The 17,252-nt window shown below is 46.4% G+C and overlaps 1 protein-coding gene across 2 annotated transcripts in view; it reads right to left on the bottom strand.

The window, feature by feature from the left end:
• LOC146784224 (myoferlin-like) overlaps positions 1–17,252 on the bottom strand; it is a 3,625,175-nt gene that overhangs the window by 2,095,427 nt on the left and 1,512,496 nt on the right. The window contains exon 3 of one of the 2 annotated variants that reach the window (XR_014970655.1): positions 10,539–15,446. The exons of the other annotated variant lie outside the window; for it this stretch is intronic. The gene's annotated coding sequence lies outside the window, so the exon portion shown is untranslated. Of the gene's footprint in view, positions 1–10,538; positions 15,447–17,252 lie in introns of those variants that run through there. 2 annotated transcript variants of the gene reach the window in all.

Raw genomic sequence — 17,252 nt, 5'->3', positions numbered from 1 at the left:
TCGCCAGCTCAGTCTTTCACTAACCCAGGATGGTTGCTCAACCACGCTTTTAAAACAAAGCAGTTTCTCTCTGGGGTCGCAGCTGATATCGAGATGCACCAGGGATCGTGTGGTCTGGGAAGACTTCCTCAGGTCCCTCAGGTAATATGGCTTGGCCTCCCTCTGTGTCCAGGATGTCTCGATGGTCGGTGAGTGCAGCGGGCTCCACCAGGGCAGACGGCACTTTCTTGCAGTGCGTGGAGTGGATCCAGTTATTCCGATTGGTCACTCGGACTGCAGTTCTGGTCATCAGGAGCACCTGCTCAGGGCCGTGCCACCTCGGTTCCAGGCTATTCGACCTCTGGAAGACTTTCACCATAACCTGATCTCCAGGCCGTAGATCATGGCCCTCACCCTTCGACCTGTCAGGAAGAGCTTCTCGAACCTGTTGATGAATAGAAAGCAAGCTGTCAGTCAACTGAGACAGGTAGTCACCCATCAAGACACAAGGTACATCATGTATAGGGCATGGCTTAGGAATCCCCCAAGTGTTTATGGGCCTTCTAAATACCACCTCATACGGTGTAAGGCTAGATCGTGTATGTGGCACTGATCTTATGGAAAAGAGGGCAAGGGGTAGCGCATCAGGCCATTTCAGAGATGTGGAAGCCTAGATTTTAGCCAACTTAAGCTTGAGAGTAGAATTGTATCATTCTGCTAGCCCTGCTGATTGAGGGTGAAAAGCAGCATGGAACTTCTGCTTGGTTCCCAATCCTTTCAAGACATACTCAACAACTTGCCCAATGAAATGAGGTCCGTTGTCACTCCACAGGAATCGACAAACGCCAAATCGAGGGAAGAACTTCTTTAGAAGCACCTTTGCTGTAGTAAGAGCTGTATTATCTATTGTAGCATATGCCTCAATCCATTTACTAAAGGCACATACCACTACTAGAAGATACTTCAGGTTATTACAGTGTTCTAGCTGGATGTAATCCATTTGCAGAACCTCAAAAGGTGCCGTTGGTGTGGCAAACCCTCCTGTTGGAGTTTGTGTTCCCTTTCCAGGATTATACTGGAGACAAATCATACAAGTCTGGACTATCTTTTTAGCTGTGCCGGCAATTTCAGGATGATCCCACACTTGCATAAGTAGCTTCGCTATTGAGGATGCTCCAACATGTGCCGGCCCATGTGCCATGTGAATCATAGGGTGTAAATAGGCTGTGGGCAATCTCCATTTGGTCATGTCTTTATTTCTCCAACAGCCCTCATCATCCAATGTTCCCTCCTTAGACCATTGGTCTAATTCTTCAGCAGAGGTAGATCGCTGCATGTCCAGCACTTCTTGCCTGGCATAATGCCAACGTTCAGCCTGTGACTTCACCACGTACATAGATGTGGTGCTGTGCTGCATTGCAGTCTCACGGGCTGTGTGATCTGTGAAGGCATTGCCCTGTCCTATTTTATCAGTCACTTTCTTGTGTGCACTGCACTTAACAATCGCTATTTTCTTAGGATATGTCAGGGTAGTAAGGAGATTATGAACTAATTCTCCATGCACTATTTGTGTCCCATGTGATGTAGGAAAGCCTCTTTCCTTCCAGAGTAGGCCAAAATCATGAGCTCCTCCAAAGGCATATCGGCTATCAGTATAGATGTTAACAAACAAGTCAGTGCTAAGCTCACACGCCCTCCTCAGGGCTATTAACTCAGCTGCCTGAGCTAACTTCTGTGGAATGTGAGCTGTCTCAACTACCGTCTGAAGTGTTGTGATTGCATAAGCAGCTGATGTCGTGCCATCTGGTAGTTTCAAACAGGATCCATCAACCCATAATTCCCCATCAACATTTGAAAGGGGCATATTTTGCAGGTCAACACGACCCTTTGTCTAGTCCTCAGTAAGAAATATACAGTCATGAGACTCCTGTGACTGGGACTGAGTAGCTGGGAATGGCAATAAGGTAGCCGGATTAAGAGTCGAACATCTTTTCAAGGTGATATGAGGGGCCAAAAGTGTCAATTCATATCCTGTCAAACGAGCACTAGTTAAGTGCTGCGTTTTGGTTTGGTTCAAAAAGGCATCAACCAGCAATCTATGTGACAAGACTATCCCCTCACTCTGACGTATGGACACAGCTGCCGCTGCTACAGAGCGAAAACAACCAGGCAACGCACGAGCGACTGGATCGAGGACAGCTGAAAAATATGCACAAGGACGCTGTTTTTCACCGTGTGTCTGAGTTAAAACTGAGAGGGCGCAACCATCCCTCTCGTGTACATAGAGTGTGAAGGCCTTAGTGTAGTCTGGAGTGCCTAATACTGGTGCAGAACATAGAGCTTGATGCAACTGTTGGAAAGCATTCTGGCATTCAGTAGTCCATGGGAGGGGCATTGGAGTGTCTTTAGTCTAAAGGGCCAACAAGGGTTTAACAATATGTGAAAAGCTGGGGATACACTGCCTACAGAAAGAAGTAAGGCCAATCAACGCACAAACTTCCTTCTACGTATGGGGCACAGGCGTGTCTAAAACAGCTTGAATGCGGTCTGGTGTGAGTGCACGTCCCTCCTTAGACAGGAGGTGACCTAAATAGGTAACCGGCTATCTACAATATTGCAATTTCTTCCTAGAAACCTTGTGATGGTGAGATGCAGGAAAGGAAATAATTGACAGTGTTCCTTCTTCACACTGTTCAGGGGTATCTGCAGCCAACAAGATGTCATCGACATATTGTATGAGAGCCACCCCTTTTGGTACAGGGAAAGAATCAAGCTGTCTTTTCAATGCATGGCTATAAATGCTAGGACTCTCTGTATACCCCTGTGGAGCTCTACAAAATCTGAATAATCGATTATTCAAAGTAAAGCCGAACAAATAACGGCTGTCAGGATGAATAGGTATCGAGAAGAAAGCGTTCTTCAAATCAATCACACTGAATGTAGTGGCAGTCGGGGGAACCATAGTAAGAAGTGTCGTGATGTCAGAGACTACTGGATATTGGGGCACTACAATCTTGTTAACCTCTTGCAAGTCAATAATAAACCTGTATATTTTAGTATTAGTGTATTTTTTCAAAATGGGAAGGATAGGACTATTGCAGATGTTGTAAGGGACTTCTTCCCCAACCCCTACTCCAATCAGATCTTGAACAATACATATTAGTGCCTCTTCACCTTCTCGAGAAATTTTATATTGAGGGAGTCGTGGTAATGAAGCACCTTCCTTTACTTGAATGTGAACTGGTGGGATAACCATTTGTCCCACATCAGAATCTTATGTAGCCCACAAGGTACCAGGTAGTGAAGCCAAAGCAGTATCCTCTTTAAGAAGACAAGACCTCTCAGCCATAGTATAGTTGTCATTTAAAATAATACGCACACCTTCTGGGCAACAGCGTATCTTAGCACGAAAGTGTTTGAGCATATTGAGACCCATAATATTATCTGGTGTGTTAGGGGAAAGCAAGAATGGACATGCAGCAGTGAATTTATCAACATGAAATGCAAGTGACTGTCACAGTGGGCTAAGGGAAGGTGTTCCATCGAATCCTATCGATGTTATTGTTAAGCCAGACAGGGGAGTCCTAGGAGCCAATTGTTTAGACAGGGCACTACGAGTAGCTCCTGTGTCAACCAAAAATCGATCAGTAGAACCCAAAACGTTGGTATTACCATAGGGACCCTTCTGATCTACTGCGACTTCAACTGGTTCCTTACCCCATCCTAGGCATTCCTATGCATAACTAGAATCCTTCAAATCATCGGTCGAATAATCAGACATTTGATATTGATTACGCCTGCCAAAAGTATTGAAGGAATTTTGAGTATGTTCTACTGCCTCAAACCTAGTACGATTATCCATACCTCCCCTAGTTCCTGAGTTCCCTGGGCGGCTTCTCATTTGTCCTCTATCACGCTGATACTGCTGACCTCGCAAAAGTGGGCACTCAGGGCACCAATGTCGTATCTCCTTACAATAAGCACACTGATCAGAAGACAGAGTAACTCGAGAGAAAGAGGGTGCACTAGATCGATACATTGCACGTCCACCTTTAACACCACCTCTATAAGATGGACCATAAACCTGAGCTAACATCACCTTTGTTTTAAAATCCTTAGCTTTCTTATCCTCCTTGCCTTTACCTTCCAATTCCTGACGTTCATAATACTGAGCCATACTCAAAAGGGAAACTGGGGAAGACGTAGTCCATGAACTCTCGCTGGCCTTTAGGCGACTAGCTATTCCTGGCAACATGTTTGCGACAAATTTGTCAACGAACAGATGCTTGCCCGTGTCATCTGTCAACGACAGCCCACTAAAGTCATGGAATGTCTCCTCAAAACATGTAAAGAAATCAGAAACTGACTCATCCACCTTTTGCTTGCAGGATGCTAACATAGTCCAATCTATCTTTTTAGGAGGTATATGAGTTTTCAACTTAATTATGATAACCTTTGGAAGGTCTAATATCTCTTGTTGCGGTTTCTGCGCGGATGGCCTTTCTGCATCTTTTCTCTCTATTTCTGTCCAAATATCTCCAAAAGTTGTCTGATCATCTATATTCTAAATCAATCTCCACATATCAGGCGGTAAGATAAGCCCAAAAAACATGTCAATATCAGGCAATGTCATAGTGCAAGAACTAATAGCCCCTTCAACTTCCTCATAAAAAGCAGCCGGATTTTTCCACGGGCAGGCAAAGCAGTTTTAAGCGCCATGACATTCGCTCTACTCCAAGGAGTATGAACCCAATTGTAAACAAAATATCCCTTCGCATCAGTGGAATCTTTATTGTCATTTGTCCCGCACCCCTAGAAGGGACATATAAAGGCGCAGCTTCACACATTGGTTTCCCATGAACTACAATAGCCTTATCTGTCCCTGGAACTTCCTTCTGCGGCACGGGGGCCTGAGCTGTTTGTTCAGCTGCAGCAGCTGCCTTTTTCTCCTCTCGCAAACAGAACGCATCAGTTCGTGGTTTAACCACGCGTCTAATTAAATCGGCCACCTGAGAAAGGAGAAAATGACCGTCACTCAATTGTTTATTATCAGTTTTTATATCAAAAGGCCCTAAGTCTGTGGAATGTTTCCTAAAATGTGCAATTACTTCTCCAGTAAACGACTCTGTAAAATATGCCTGCTCTGACTCTGGCCATTGCTGAACATTTGCTATAATGTCTGGAGCAGAGGCATCACCACGAGCTGCTTTAAGAGCAGCAGATCTGAGAGAGGCCGCACGGTCAGCGGTCAAAATTGAACGAGTGTATCGTTTAGGGTCTAACTCTGTCCCTTTCTGATCTGGGGAAGATTTATCATCATCAGAATCAACCTCGAGGGCAGAGGGAAAAGTATATGGTGGCGGAGATCGATCTAATGGAATTGAATCATCCTGAGGTTGATTAAGTAGAGGATAAAGGGGGCACCGGACAGGGTATTGGCCATTTACCTGTAGACGGCGCTCCCTATCCTCTTTTTCCTTTATTTCCTTAATTTCTTTATTTTTCATCTCTAGCGCTTTCGCATAAATATTTCTGCGCTGTTCTTTTTCTGCTAGTGCTTGTTCTCTCTTCACTCTCTCATGCGCTTCTTTCTCCCACATTCGTTCACAGTCAAACATATCTTATCTACTTTTGCGCTTAAACACACACTGTTCCACATACTGAATTTTTCTAATATCGAATGACCCATGTATTGGCCATCGTAAATCAGGATCCTTCCTAGTATATTTATTCCATAGTGCACTATACATTATGGAAGAAATACCATTTTTAATTTACATATGCCTATTTGGTGTTCCCTCAGGGGGAGCCGGCTGATTTTGTTCTAAATCCATATTGGTACCTCCAAGAAAGCAACACATCCTTCGGAGTGTGCTTGAAACAGGCATGTCAAAAATATTATAGTATATATAATATTATAACAAAGTAGTACTTAACGCAAATATTGTAACGTTCAAGAATTCAAAAATTATAGAAAAATCTCCACATTGCCTGCCTATATAAATTGCAATTTATATATTAACCCAAACCAAACCAGAATCTTGGCCAAGCAAATCAAAAAGTGTTGCATCGACCTTACCAAACAAAAGTCTCCAGCCTACAACTGCCAAGCTTTGAATCGACCAAATGGTCACTGTAAGACGAACGCCAAAAGGGATCTCAGTCGGAGACTGGCACCACCTGGAGGGTCAAATCGGGAAAATCGGAAAAGCACTTCGGCCTGCAAAGACAAGGGCCTCCTCATGCAGTGTACATCCTTAGCGAGATTCCAAACCTCCTTCAAGACCACTCTGTCAGGCATCCGAGTCGCCGATGAGCCCCACGTAACGGGCGTCGATTTGTGGGGGTGAACCTTTTCAGGGGCCCACCGGTGCGGGGGTTCGCCCTTTTACACACTGGTCCTATAGGCTGACAAAGTAGAGATTGGCACAGAAGCTGTAATATTAAAGAGATAGTTTATTAGGACTCATGAGTGGAACCACATCAATACATAACCCTCAGGCAATGTATGAGGCAGCACATGGAGTACAGAAACCATGGTGCTTATATACACCTTTTACTGCAGAGTAAGCATGGAGGTTCAAAAAGAGGCGGTACAAGTGTGCACACAAATAGGCTTTTACATACAAGGGTATATGATAATCGCTTAGTCAACAGAGTGGGAGGAGTTACAATATTGCTGACATCAGTTAAAATACCCTGACAGTAAAGTGTGTAACAGGTGCATCCCAGCAACTAAGGCCTCTCTGAGCATGCGCAGTGCTCAGGCTCAGTGCTGCAGGAGCTAAATATAGATGATGACTCAGGCAGAATAGAGAAGCAGGCAACAGCGAAGATGGGGACGCACATGGCAAACACATGGCTAACTAAAATGGATGCCACAAACAAAATGGCTTTAGCTGATGCTAACAGTGATCTCTGCCAAGTTTCCACAGCATGTCCAGCACCTTAGCTTGGACTTCTGGGCAAAATGTCGTCGCTTTCAGCCAACCCTGACTGCGCAACACTGCAGCGCCTACCAATTGCCTAAAGGCAGTAGAAGAAATGTCCATTGCCACATCAAAGGCTTCTGATGAGGTTCTCTCACCCTCTAAAAGAATCTCTTACGCTTCCTTTTTCTTATCTTCAGGCAGAAATTCCAGAAAAGGAGCAATGTCTGACCACATCTGCCTATAATACCTCACAAGGATGGCCATGGCATTGGAGGCTCTGATGGCTGTAGCCGCAAGCGCGGAAAATCTTTTCCCAATTTTGTCCAATGTACGCCCTTCCTTGTCTGGTGGGGTGGTACATGGAGAAGCAGGGCTCTTACATCTTCTTTGGGCAGCTTGCATTATTACCAAATCAGGCTTCGGATGGCCGATGAGACATGCCGGAGAGTCTTCCGGTGCTCAGTACTTTTTATCCTGCTTTGGAATGACTGCTGGCACAGAAGCTGGATTTTTCATTAACTTAATACATTCTTGCCACAAGAAGTAGACAATAGAGATTGCCCTAACAGAACGCTGCATGGTAGGCTTGAAGTCCTACAAGAAGCATTCCACTTGCTTGACCAGCATGGGAAGCTCAAAGCGTTTTGACGCTCTTTCAAAAAGGTCATGGACGCTGCCGATATCTGCTGGAGGAGAGCCAGCCACTGGCAGCGTAGGGGAAGGCAGTGTATGTGCCACATAATCCATCCACTCATCATGGACATCAGGGTCCACTTGTTCCAATTGTTGGTCACCACTGTCTGATGCTCTAGTAGGAATCTGCAGGGGACGTAAGGACTTTTGGTTTGGCAGAGCAGGTGGGGTTTCTTGATCTAGAGTAATGGCAGGCTCCTCCTGTCAAGAAACTGGCTTCCGAACCACATTAGCTTCAGGGAACCGTTTATAATAGTCACTTAGCATCAATCGTAAGTCCATGACCAGTGACATTGGAATGTTAATGGAGGGTTCTTGTTGACGGTCCTCCTCTTCCTGCTCATAGTATGAGTAATGTTCCTGAAAGGTGTCTAAGCGCTGCATACCTGAGCGTCTGTCCAAAAAGGAATAATCTCCTTTAAGGGTGGGCGGACAACACCGTTCCGCCCACGGAATGTGCGGAGATTTGGCCTTCCGTGATAATAGGCGGAGAAACAGGGCAAATATCCGCACACTCGGGGCATAACGGAAGTTGTCCGCCCACAGTATTAAATACATAAAGAAATAAATGTTTAAATAACCTTACCTGATCGGCGGCGTCCCCGGGCTTCAAACCTCTTCCAGCGTGTCTTCTTCTGAGAACTGCGCATGCGCGGGAGCCCGCGCATGCGCATTCCTGCCGAGGAATGCGCAAGCACGGGCTCCCGCGCATTCGCAGTTCTCAGAAGAAGACGCACTGGAAGAGGTTTGAAGCCCGGGGACGCCGCCGATAAGGTAAGGTTATTTAAACATTTATTTTTTTATGTATTTATTACTGCGGGTGGGAGGCGGGCGGGAGGCGGGATGTGAGTAAGGGAACTATGCGAAGAGTGCGGAGATTGGTTCCATCTCCGTGCCTCTCCGCGTAGGTTCCTTACGCACATTACGCCCACCCTTAATCTCCTTCCAAGTAAGCAGAAGGGTCATCTGGTTGATCTTCTTCTACAGATTCCTGGCACTTTAATCTCAGTTGAGAGGGGCTGTAAGCAGGGCCTTATGTACCCTCGTCCTCCAATTCCTGAAAATCCAGGAAGCGTGAAGGTAGCAGAGGAGTGATTTTTGAAAAGTCCTGTAATAATGAAGGAATTGTTTTGAAGACTGGCATGTCCATTTTCTTCGTTGACGGGATCGTCACCAGAGACTGCACCGATGGCATGGAAGTATCCGTTGACGGGGTGGAGTCGCTCGTCGCCGATGCAGCACCCAACTGAAACGTCGACGGCGAAGCTCTTGACGATGACAAACTCCTTACCAAAACCATCAATGACATCCCCAATTCCGTTTTCGTCGACGAGACAGCTGTTGTCGTCTTGACCGTCGACGTTGTTGATGTCACTGACAAAACCGTCGACGGAGTCTTCGTTTTGGCAGTCGCAGGCGAAGAATGCCTCGTTGACGAGCCCGTTGACGGGTGGATTTTTTGTGAGGGAGTATGTGGCGCAGAAGGAGGAGCTGAACCAGATCTTCTTTGGGCATGAGACGAGCCAGGTTGCTCCTTTTTGACCCTTTTTTCCACCAAAGACTCCTTGCTCGGAGATCTTGATTTCTTTGGATCTCCCTGAAGGATCCTCTTCCTTCCTTTTCTTAGAGGAGGTATGAGGTCTCGCCTCACTCTCGGAGTCAGATTCCCTCACAGATTTTCTCTTTTGAAGCCAAATGAGAAGTCTTCCCTCACGATCTTTGAGGGTTTTTGATGAAAAAGTCTGGCAGTGCTTACAGTATTTAGGTTTGTGGTCTGGGTAAAGGCAGTATAAGCAACCCTTATGACGGTCTCCTAAGAAATCCTTGAACTTTTCACAAGTCTTGCAGGGCCTAAACAGCCCTTTTTTATACTCTGACATTCTGCAGTAAATGCAGAAATTAAGGATTAAACTCATTATCTAGCAGGACCTCAGTTGAAGAGATGGTTTAGGAAAAGGAACTGCTAGCTCAAAGTTGAAAAGTTCAACGTAGAAACACTGTGACTGAGTAGACCTCAGGGAGACTCCCTAACACACAACATATGGTAAGAAATCTGAGGTATGGTAGCCCTACAGGGGATGGATACTCAAGGGTCTGCGATGTGATTGGCTTGAGTTTGGATGTTCTTTAATGAGGCTAACTGGTTACTAGATGCTACTGATTCTTAAGGGAGATTGTCATTTAAGCTTTTATACTGCTATTTTACTGTTACAGTGGGACTTCCACCATGACGACAGGGAAGATTCAAGCATGTGAATCTTTAAAATATACAATACTGGAGAATCTGAGCTGGTCAAGTTGTCTAGGCCCCCCTACCACAACAAAAACCGCTAATAAGAGTATAGGAATGTGGCTGGACAAATCCCTGAACTTTAACACTCGAGCAGTAAAGCTCTCCGTCACATGCTTTGATTTACTAAGGATGCTTTAAATTATCCTTCCTCACAATGCGAACAGGCTGGTGGTCCAGGCTATCATTCACTCTCACCTAGACTATGGCAATTTCCTTTATCTGGGAGCCCCAAAGGCCACAATAAGGAAATTGCAGGTGATACAGAACTCCGCCGCCCGGTCTCTGTGCAATCTACCTAGACATCAATCGGCCCACCAAGCCCTTGTTTCCCTCCATTGACTCCCGGTGGCTGATGGGGTTAAGTTTAAATCACTATGTATCACCCACATGGCTCTCCTTGACAAAGGGCCTCTGATCTCCTGTACTCTGATATCCCCCAACCTTTCTGGGAGAACTTTATGTTCCTCCATGGCCCCATTAGCCTTAGTTCCTACTGTCAGATTGATAAATTCTGGAGGGCGCTATTTTGCCTACAATGTGGATAAATTATGGAATAGACTTCTGCTTACTCTTAGATCAGCCAAAATGGAATCTTCCTTTCGGGAAATATTAAAGACCTATCTATTCCAGAAAAGATCCCATTAATCCTCACTATCCCGGTCTGTGCCACACTACCAGCACTGGGATGCCTAAGGGCAGCCATGCGCTATACAAGTGCCATATAAATACAATAGAAACTGGTCCCTAATGAAATTAGCAAGGACCTCCCTGTCCCTACTCCTGGGCTTCCTCCACTCTTTGTCTCCACATAAAACCCTGTGTTTTCCATTGTCTATGCGTTTCGCCTTTGTGAGTAGAAAAAAACGGACTTATTGTACTACTGGCACTAATTGGATCTGGCCAATTCCACACCTGTATCCAGGTTCCTAAACGTTAGATGCCCCATCGCTTGCTGCCAGTTGTTAGAACCCCTTTCAGAGGGCCACAGGGCAAGCAGAGGGTACTTGCCCCAACTGTCCAACGGTGAAGGCCTTTTGCTTCTGTTTTCCATGGGCCTGACTTATTAAGGATTCTGAACAACTGGGTCAAGTACCCATTTTGTACTTGACTCTCATGGTAAGCGTGGACCAAGCAGTCCAAGGCTCCCTCAGGGGAGTGGTGTGGATACATGGGCGTGAACACAGGCTCACAACTCAAAATGCGTGTAGCAATAACTCATTTTACAGCCAAATAATCACTTTTATGAGAAAAAACATTTTTTTGTTCTACTGCTAACAACAGAAAAGAAAAATACAACATTCACAATCAAGTACACAATCCCCCTGAGGTCAGTGCCCTACTGCTTTCTTAGTAGTTCTCTGTCCCACTTCCTCCTCGCGCTAGTGATAGTGGGTATTTCCCATTCACTATTAGCAACATCCAGGGTAAGCCCCACTAGTAGTCCAAATACCCAGAGTCCACTATGACTCTACTCCTAGAGGCAACAGTTCCAGTGCCACAGTGCTAATTTTGAAGCAAGTTCCCCCAAGGACGATTGGCCTGAAACCTGTCCTACCTGCACCTCACAGGATTGGAGGAACCAGAGTTCCTGAGAGCGCCCCTTCCATGGGCACTGGAGGAGCAGCAGTCAATTCAGGTGAGTTTCTGCACACAGGCTCAAGCGGGTTGCACTCATCAGTCAGGAGTCTTCAAACATGTTACACCTCCGCAGCAACTGGAGTATTTCAACGTCTCCTCTTCACAGAGTAAGTCTCTGTCTGGTTCCTCCTGCGAAGGGGGGGCAGGGGGAGTTTGATACATAACTCTGGTGGGAATCCTTGATTCTGGGCAGGTGTGCATGGTTCACAGCAGCCTTATTCCTCTTGGCGACGACTCCGACCAGGTCACACAAATTGCTGGTCCCCGGAAACCCCTTTGGCATTTGGAGTCACAGTAGCCTCACTGTACACAGGCTCCAGTCTGATAGTAAAATGTAGTCCTTGGTGGCAGCATATTCGGGTCCTGATTCGGATGAATACTCAACCAACATGGAGCACCTCTACTTCCAGGACCAGACCATCCCGAACACCACCCTCTGCAACACCCTCATCTACAGACCACCTGGACACCGTCCACTCTTCAGCAATTCCACCATCGACTTGATCACATCCCATACCCTCGCCTCCACAGACTACATCCTCCTCAGCGACCTCACCTTTCACCTGGACAACTTCACCTTGTGCATGCTGAAGAACCATGCCACCATCAGACTCAAACAACTGGTCACCTCCTCAACCCACTCAGCAGGACAAACGCTCGACCCCATCTTCTCTGCCGGCAACAACATCACCTTCAGCCACACCTCTGAGCTCCTGTGGACCGACCACCGTTGCGTCCACTTCTCCTTCACCAGACCATACACCACCACACCCACTGCTACCATTGCAGAAGTTGGAACAAGGTCACCGAAGAACAGCTCACCATCTCCCTCAGCAAAGCCCCTCCACCGACATTCACGGACGCTAATACCTCTGCATGCAACCTCCACTGATGGATCTCCAACTGCGCCGACACACTGGATCCCCTGAAGAAAGCCCCTGGCAAGCGACACAACAAGAAAGCCAGCTGTTTCTTTCCAGCTCTTCAGGAGTCCATACGCACCTGTAGCCGGCTCGAGAAGAGATGGAGGAGCAGCAGGACCCCAGAAGACCACTCAGCCTTTAAAACTGCAGTCACCGGTCACCATCACCTCATTAGAACAACAAAGAAAGCAGCCCTACAAGAAAGGATCAACGCCAATAGCAAAGAACTTTTCACAGTGTTGAAAGAATTTGCCAACCCCTGCACAGAGACAGCAGACATCCCACCTTCCCAAGACCTCTGCAGCAACCTCAGTATCTTCTTCCACCACAAGATTAAGGAGATATACGACAGCCTCGACACCCAAGACCCTCTCACCTCACCCGCAACCACCATGCTCAAAGACATCGGATCCCAGCAGATTCACTCTGGAGCACCCTCGGACACATGCCCACACCACATCTTTAACAGAGCCAACACCTCCATCGCCCCCAAACTCTGCCACACCATCAACTCCGTCACCTTCCCAGAAGACTGGAAACATGCAGAGATCAACCCCTTTCTGAAGAAACCCTCTGCCGACCTGACGGACCTCAAGAACTTCAGAAGCATCTCTCTGCTCCCCTTCCCAGTCAAGGTCATTGAGAAGTCCATCAGCGCCCAACTTTCCGAGTTCATCGAAGCGAACCACATCCTGGACCTCTCCCAATCCGGCTTCCGAAGCAACCACGGCACCAAGACCGCCCTCCTCGTTGCCACAGACAATGTCCGCACCCTCCTTGACTGAGGCGAAACTTCAACCCTTATCCTCCTGGACCTCTTGGCCATCTTCGATATCATCTCCCACTGCACAAGACTCCACAATGCTGGCATCCGTAACAAAGCCCTAGAATGGATCTGCTCCTTCCTCACCGGCCGAATGCAGAGAGTCAGACTACCACCGTTCCACTCTGAACCCACAGAGATCAGCTGCGGAATGCCTCAGGGCTCCTCCCTGACCCTCACTCTTGTCAACATCTACATGACCCTGCTCACAACCAACATCAGGAACCACGGACTAAACATTGTCTCCTAAGCCGATGACACCCAGCTGATTCTCTCCCTCACCAACGAACCCACAGTCACCAAGAACAACTTCCACGACGGGATGAAGGCTGTCGCCACCTGGATGAAAAACAGCTGCCTCAAGCTCAACTCAGAGAAGACCAAAGTCCTCATCTTGGGAGCTACCCCTTCCGCTTGGGATAACTCCTGATGACCCTGTAGCCCCCCCCCCACGCCCAGAGACCACGCTTGAAACCTCAGCATCATCATAGACTCCTCGCTCACCATGAACCACAAGATCAACCAACGGCGTCTCCTCATCCTGAAACCACATGCTATGCCTGCTCCGTAAGATCTTCAAGTGGATCCCTACCAAATCCAGAAAGATGATCACCCACATACTCATCAGCAGCAGAATCAACTACGGCAACTTATTCTATGCCGGCATCACCCAGAAACTCCTCAAGAAACTGCAGAAGATTCAGAATGCCTCCGTCAGACTCATCCTCAACATCCCCCGCTGCAGCCACATCACCAGCCACCTGAGAGACCTCCACTGGATCACAGTCAACAAAAGAATCACCTTTAAGCTCTCCACACACTCCAACAAAGCCCTACACGACGCTGGACCTGCGTACCTTAACCACCGCTTCACATTCCACACACCCATCACCATCACTGTCTCACTTCAGGAAGTACCTCAAGACTTGACTCTTCGACTGAACCACAGCGCCTTCAACGGATCAATAGGTCCCCCCAGCACCTTGAGACCCTTATGAGTGCGTAGTCACGCTCTACAAGACACTTGGTTAATTGAATGATGGCCCACTACCGTACATCAGTCTTCTCACAGCGGCCTCTCCTGGCACAAGTGGTTGCTACTTTCCCACTATGCAACGGCCTCGGGTTCATGAGAACAGCAATGCACTCGGGTCAATTCATGGCTGCCCTCCTCTGGCATAGGGGGATCAACAACTTCATTCAGCACACAGGCAACAACCAGATCTGTGCAGTAGCCATATCCTCACATCTCGCTGATGGAGTTCACTAGGCAAGGCTCCCCACAAAACCTCCCTCCCTCCAGCATTTTCCTTGTCCTCACAGGGCAAACTAGTCTTAGCAAGCAGGCAGGTGCTGGTGCTCTAAGCTCCAGGGTAAGTGGTCTGGGATTCCCTGGGTGTTGCCCCCTCACCATGCAGAAAGAGTAGCAGGCTCTGGTCCCCAGTCCTGGTACAGGCAGAAGTCCTACAGAGCTCCCCCTCCTCACACAGCCCATCGGTCTGTTTGGCAGATGACAATATTTGGGGTCTCAAGTTCCCCTTCTTATAGTCCATTTCCAGAAAACAAATGTGGTTTAGGGTCTGAACCTTTGAAGTCTATGTTGAGGGTTTGCTTCTTTTGAAATGCCCACTCCTCTGCCCTCTTCTTCTTTTTTAAAGCAGTCTGTCACAGCAGGAGTTACTTCAGAGCGGATAGCCTCACAGCATAGTCCATAGGAGTAACCAAAGTTCATACCTGGATGTCAGCCACAGCAATATGTGTATCAAAAGGTTAGCCGAAGGCCCGACCCTACTCTTTATGGTTCTCCTATCGGCCCCATCTCCTAAGATGTGCCCAGGCCCCTTCCTTGTGACCTCTCACTGAATCCAAGAACACCGAATGAAGTTATGGGGGAAGCCTGACTCTCTCCTCTCCAGTGTGGGCCCCGTCCAGCCTACAGGAATGTAGAAATACACAAGTCTGTCTGGGGTGATTCCTTTATCTCCTTATGTGTCTCCCACCATCCTTTGTTGGTTTACTGTCGCAGACTTCCCTGAACATTTATGAGCGATCCACTTGAAATCATGAACAACTGGCCTGCATTATGGTATTCTGTTATCGTGCATTTGGAAGAGTTGAGCGAGAAGGAGACCTTTTATAATGACTCATTACTGTGCATCATCTTGCTGTCAAAGAAAAAACAATCAATTATTTCTTCAGAAAACATTAGAACTGATAAAAAGCAAAGTACTGACTGCACTGATAGAACATTAGCCATGCTGCTGTACCCATCAGATTGTGACCAAATCTCAGCATAATGATACCAGGGGTTCAAAACAAAACTCAATAAAATAGTAAACATGGCGAACTATAAAGAGGAAATATCCAGAATTTCTGATGCAAAATGGAGGAAGTTCAGGATAGAGATGCAATATTTCACTAAAACTTCACATTTGAGACAGGTTAAATACTATTCAGTTTACACCTTATTACACTCTTGAGTATCATGTTTCATCTTCACAAACATCACCAGATTCATAAGTCAGCTAGCTCATCGTGTCGTCTGGTACAGTAACATTTAGGATCTTGACCATATAGGGAATCTCCACTCAACCATGCATAAATCCAATATTGGAAGGATTATCAGAGACCGTGATTACAGCTCTCTGTATATCTTTAACTTGTTGACTAGTTTTTAACCACAATCACAGCAAAGAGGGGGTAACCCACACTCTGACCACCTTCACCTTACCACATGTATCAAGAGGCACGGAGTAGTAAACATGTAATCCAGTGTTGAAATTGTGGAAGTATCTATTCTGTTCTGTTCATTCAGCGCAAATGTGTACTGAAGCTAGAAGAATACAGTAGAAGACCAACATCAGAGCATGCCTTTCCCTCAACCGTGGGTCCGCCAAGATCCAAAAGGCACCTCCCATCTACATCTTTGTGAGATCATTAGTGGTTTTACTGACATCATCACTGAATTCTCTCAGGACTGGGCAGCCTGAAAACATGTAGATGTCGTCTGCCATTGGTTCCCAAACCAGTTCAGATGCAGTGATTTCACTCTGAACCTCTTTGCCAGGGATAAATACAGCCTAACTATGGTAAACAGTGGTTTTACATAAAATGCACAGACTGGATCCTATAATAAAGCATTTTAACATCTACATGTATCAGCCAGTCTTTCTCCTTGAAACCACATCGATCTGCACTTCCATGGAGCATCCATCTTTTCTTTTTCAGTTTCCGTAAAGGTCTCCTAAGTCTTTGACTCCTTGTTCTTTTTTCCTGAACACGACTGAAGCACAACTTTCATACTCAAGGTTGGTTCAGGCTCCTTTCTAATTTAAGGACTGTTATGCAAGATTCAAATCGATACTTTCAAAACTTGATAATCTGTAATGCTCTATTGCTCCTACTAGATTTAAACAGTTGTACCCAGTATAACCAACAGGTGTGCAACCGTATTCATCACTGTCTCTTTGAAAGGCTTGCTCCAAAAACCTAACAAGACTGGTTTGCCGGGAAAGGAAGTGGTCGGTGTAATGGTACATTCTGTTCATTTTTCTCAAGTGCGACGTCAGAATCGCAATCTACTGTACTTAACTTCTCTGATATTTGCTGGGGGGTTCATAGTTAGAAATAAAAATGCCCCTCTCCTCTTCTGAAATCATAGCTTTGAAAAAGCTCGCATAGCACGGATTAAGCTTGTGGACCCAAAAGAGAACAAATCTCCTAAGGTGTATGGCCCAACAAAAACTTGTAGATTGGCACTGCCCAATCAACTTTAAGAACATATCTTCTGAGCTTCTTCCATGCTCTCCTTATTTCCTTAGTGCCTCAAATGAATCTAACAAACATGGATTGTATTTACAGTATATTATGCAAGATTAATTAAAAGTACAAATGGATGGCATTATAAGGGCAGTTGACTTTTGACAGAACCTACACTTTATGATACTGATTCTTCCTGTACAGTGAGAGGA

The sequence above is a fragment of the Triturus cristatus genome, chromosome 11 (genome assembly GCF_964204655.1).
Source record: "Triturus cristatus chromosome 11, aTriCri1.1, whole genome shotgun sequence".
NCBI lineage: Eukaryota > Metazoa > Chordata > Amphibia > Caudata > Salamandridae > Triturus > Triturus cristatus.
This window is presented reverse-complemented; position numbering and strand designations above follow the sequence as displayed.